Consider the following 5085-nt stretch of genomic DNA (forward strand, 5'->3'; position numbering starts at 1 on the left):
TACAGTGGTGTGTACCAACCCTGTGTTTGTGGTGTGTGAATAGTATTTTGTTTTACTATCCTTGCATAACATGACTAAAGCTTTTCTCGTAAAGGTAAGATTTTAGAGGCATTTTGACATGTCCCAGGAATGTGATCTTTCTTGTGGGTCCTCTCTAAATGTCAAATGAAATAACTCACAGATCAGTATCTTGGCTATGGAAGCAGCACCAGATAGGAAGAATTCCTAAAGGTAAGCTCGTAATATAAAAAATGAAGTGCTAGTATCACATATTTGAATTTGGCCTCCTATTAGGACAGGAATAGAGCAAAACATGGAAGTCTTTGTGATTTTTTTTAACTTTGAAAATATATATTGCATATCAATCCATCCAATCAGTAGATCCCAGCCAAAAACTCTGTGGGACACTCTTTTTTCTAAATGGAAAAATCTCACATCTTCAATGCTTTTTAATTCCCAAAGTAGGTCAGGAATGTGGTCACTGAGATACTTGCGTGTAGTGAGTCATGGTATGATCAGCTGTTGAGAATGCTGTATATCACTCACATTTGTTAACTGTTAAATTGTATTGAGACCAATAAATAACAAAGCATAAGTATTATGTAGTTTGTTTCATCTTTATTTACCTTAAAGAAGGGGCCTAATTAAGAGGGTAGTTTCATACTGACTAGGGACTGTGACTATGTTTTCACATGTTAAGCCAAATCATTAGGGATGCTACTGTAGAATGAGATGAAACGGTCAACTGGCATCTTCTTTGGGAATCCTGAGCAGTCCCAACACATCTCCAAAACTGGCAGTGCTAACTGGGAGAAACATGGCAGCGGTAGTTGCATACTTTCTCCCTGTGGCCGCATGCGGTCTCATTGCAACATATCTGGCTATGAAGTTGTTCCCAATAGTAAAATCCAAGGGTGAGATATGATGAGTGCTTAGCCCTCCTTTAGGGTCAATTTTTCCACCTCTTTGGTGGCTGAGAGTTTGCAGGCTGGGTGCAGGGAAGTGTAGCGTTTGGGGAGAGAGAGGGTGCTGCGTAATTTGCTGCTGACAGAGCTCCCTGGTGGTAGAAGATTTGTTTCTTTTTGGAGCCGTTTTTTACCTCTCCTTTGAAATGTCTCACTCTTTCTTACCCAAAGCTAATGTAAATGCTACCCTGAAGTCCTGGACTAGGAGAAAATTTATATCCTTCATTTTTTTGTAGATGAATGTAAATAAATGTGAAGTGATGGGAGAGGAAGGGGGTGTTTCTGCGTGAATATACATCTGAATCACTAATACATACTGCTTGAAATTCCATTCGTGTAGCATTGCCTGTTGACTTGCATTTGATTCACAACTGGGCTGTTATTGCTAGTTTAATGAGATCTGTGTCTGGGAAGACAAATGACTTTGAAGCTGATTTCTGACATTTGGAGCAGCGCTGTGAGAAGTAAGTGGGTAATAGGGAGAAATGAATGGGAATTTAAACTTCCCAATAGCAGCAGCACAAATACCAAGTGCTATCAATCTGCAGTTCACAGCAGCGTTTGCTGGTAGCATGGTACTTGTGTTAGAGCTTTTTTGTCTGTGATCTGGACAACTGCTGTAAATGTGCATCGTTCCAGCAAGCAGTGTTGGATGTCTCGTTCTGCTGCTGCCCTGTTGTGGCTGTGTTACCTTCTGAACTAGACATGTCCTGTCCCAGAGGAGGACTGTCGCAGCAAGAGAAATCGCCTAAACGATGCATCAGCAAGTACTTGTCATCCGCTGGATGGTGCTGTTGTTTTATACAAACAGCAGTGAGGTCCTGCATAGCTCCAACTGAAGACTTCAAATACTATTTTGCTTCAGAGAGAATTAAGAAGGATGTGCACAATTCTTTTCTCCTTAGCAGATCTGTCACGAATCCTGTATGTTGTGATCTGCCTATTATCCAGCATTTCTGAGGCTGGCTAGACTTAAGTGATAACTACAGACAGGAAAACTCACACTTTTACCAGCTTCAGCCCAGCCCCTCTCATGTCTGAGTAGTTTCCTGGTCAGAATCAGATTTTTTTTTTTCCCTCTCTCATTTAAAACTTCCCTCAATCCCCCAAGAGTAAGCTTTGCTTCATTTGTGGAGCGAGTATTTGTTGGCTCCGTAAGGTGCAGTAAGCTAGCTAAGAGTCACTGGAAGAAAAGCTTGTTTTCAAAATCTGTGGTTATACCTCATTGTGAGGGGAGGGAAGATGCATTCCTCAAAACCTCATCTTTCCAGAGGCCAGGACTTGAGTTTGGATTTTGTTTGCCTACCATAGCATCAGATAAGATCGGAAGTAGGTATTTGTGATTTGTTTGATGTTGTTCTAGTATCCTTGTACCTTGCTCTTACGTTGCTTTATTAACTCTCTTAAAGACACGCTGCAGTCCTTATAGCGGAGAAGGCCTCAAGGTTGAAGTCTGTGGATCATTGCCTCTCTGCAATGCGTCTGCCTTGACGGCAGTGTTAGAGCCTCACTGGAAAAGAAACAAAGACTCGTAGCCCATGCGCTCTGAGAAATTGCTCTGCCTGTGACTCAGTTGTTGGAATTCTGCTATTGATAATTGATGGAAGTAGAAATTACTCAAGAAGCTGGTTCTAAGGGAAAGGAAGGGTGGGAAAGGAAGGGTGGGAAAGGAAGTGGTGGAAGCATTTAGTTTGTAGTAAATGAAGTTATTCACATCAGCTCAGTAACTCTTCCTAAAGGTACACTTCCAATTGCTAGTGCCTTCCAGTATCACACGACAGGAGGGACTTATTGGCTTCTTTCAGTTTCCAGATCCCTCGAAATCTAGTAGCAGGGAAGACCTTCAGTCTCCTGGCAGCGGATGCGCTTCTGAAGGCTATTGCTAATCTGTGGACTATGGGTTGAAAACCACTGTGAGATGGCAGTGATTCAGTGACTCTGGCTGCTACAAACATGGGAGGAAAGCGGAAGTCTGAACAGAGAGTATCTTATTTTGAGGACATGAGTGGTTCATGTGTGAAGAAAGTCCTGACTTAAGATGAATAACAGCATCAGATTCATGCCTCAGTTTTTCATCTTGTAAGCTTTTTGGACTCAGGGTAGGAATTCCCTGTGAAACCACAATATCTCTTTCAAACCCCTCTTATCATCCTGAATTCCATGCTGCTGACATCCCTTTGTACAGAATGTGTCCTTTAATGTCAGCAAGGACCATTTGGAAATTGAGCTTTTTCATTTTGGCGGAGAAACATTACAGCCCAGCAGCTAATGCAGATGACTGTGACCTTTGGAGGGGATAAGGACTTGCTGAAAATGTGACTGATAGGTAAAACAGCACTGCCTGGCAGAACAGATTTGCAGGGAGGTGGAATGACTGACTGCCTGGGCTTGTCCCAAAATCTGACTTCTGCCCTACAAATCGCAGCTATATCTTTGCAAAATGGGGGAGTTGCAGTTTCTGGATACTTCTAAAATGTAGTCTGTGTGGGGTCGGAATGGCTGGAAGGGAGATTCCGGGAAACCTGCTGATCTCTGGACTTTCTGTATATTCTTACATTTTGTTAAATGATCTTCTCTTTGCATGCTTATGCATTTGCATTTTGATCAGCCGGGGTTGCTGTTGACAATTGGTCTTTCATGGTCTTTGTTTTGTTTGTTTTTCCAGTTTGATATGAACTGTTGGATTAATTACACAGGGCGTTACTTTGTGTATTGACAATGGAAAGACCTGTGGAAAGCAGATGGAGAAAATATAAAACCCAGCTTTTCTCCATACTGATTATGCTGAAATATTCACCCCCACACACACTTAAATCAACTTTTTAGTGGTGAAGTTTGACTTTTGGCATGAACAAAAAGACTTCTATTCCAAGTAGTGCTGCATGAAAATTGTAGGCTGGGTATTGTCAGTTCTTTTTCCTGCGTGGGCTGAGTTGCTCTGTCCTGCAGCAAAGGATTCCTCTGTTGTATGCCCCTGTCCTTGTGGCAGGATAGAGCTGACTTTAGTGAAGAAAAAGAGGAATACTGCGGTAGAGCTGTGACCTTAATGAAGAGGAACAGGAGTAACAGAGTATGTGAACCTCAGTGACCTTGAGGTGGGAGCAGTGGCATTCCAAAAATTGGTTTCTAGGGGGAGATTTTATTTTCCAGCTGTTTTCAAGCTGCCCATGAAAGCAGAAGAGTGTTAGGGCTCAATCCTTGTGTACAGACCATCACAGTTTCAACAACCCTACCATTCCCTTGTTAAATTGGTGCTGCTGTGAATGGGGTGATGTGACAGTTCGCTAAAATGTTCTGAGGAAATTGCGAGCTGTCCTACACACCTCAGTTGTTTTAAAAACTCCTGTCAGAACAGGTGAGATGGAAAATTCTCTCCTTGGCTGTTTGCTTTAACGCCTCGTTCAGGCAGTCCTTAGTGCAGCCTCTGAAATCTTCAAGGGACTCCAGTCCCAAGCTTTCTTTTCTCCCCTATATCTATCCTCACAGCTGAGCATCCACATCAGAGAGTAATAACAGAGGAGGAAATCTGATGTTACTCAAGCTGAGAACCCAGCTAATTTTGACACAGAGGAATTTGTGTCGTACAAAGTCATAAAAAGAAAACAGTTGGCTCTTGAGCCTGCACTCTGGACCTTGGGGAAATGCCTCTTCAGAAGCTGCCAGTGCTGAAATGTTCTGGCTGGGACACAGCACTGTCATATGCTGCTAAGATCCTGCTAACCGTGGTGTTAGCGGGTGATTTCCTGTTCTGAGGGCCGGGTACTTGTGTGGACAAAACTCAGAATGGTCTCTAGCCTCCTGTACTTTGCTGCCTCATGTGCTGCTCAGTAATCATCTCAGCAGAGGTGCTGGAGGCCTACGAGATGCCCCTTTATCTGTGCTAGTCTGATAATCAAGCTGCTCCATTGACAGTAAGGATGAGGAGTGGTGGTCTTCATCACTGTCACAACTTYGCCTGAGTGCACAGGCAGAGAAGATGATACACCTACATCCAGCACCTTATTAGTGGTTTCCAGCAAAAGCGCGCTCTCGGGAAGCCCGCCTGTTCCCAGGCTCCCTCGTGACAAAGGCCTTTGTTYGGAGCTGAGCGACACTGCCTGTCTGGATGGGTTCCCGTGGA

Source organism: Apteryx rowi, unplaced genomic scaffold (assembly GCF_003343035.1).
Source record: "Apteryx rowi isolate R43461 unplaced genomic scaffold, aptRow1 scaffold_86, whole genome shotgun sequence".
In the NCBI taxonomy this organism is placed as follows: domain Eukaryota; kingdom Metazoa; phylum Chordata; class Aves; order Apterygiformes; family Apterygidae; genus Apteryx; species Apteryx rowi.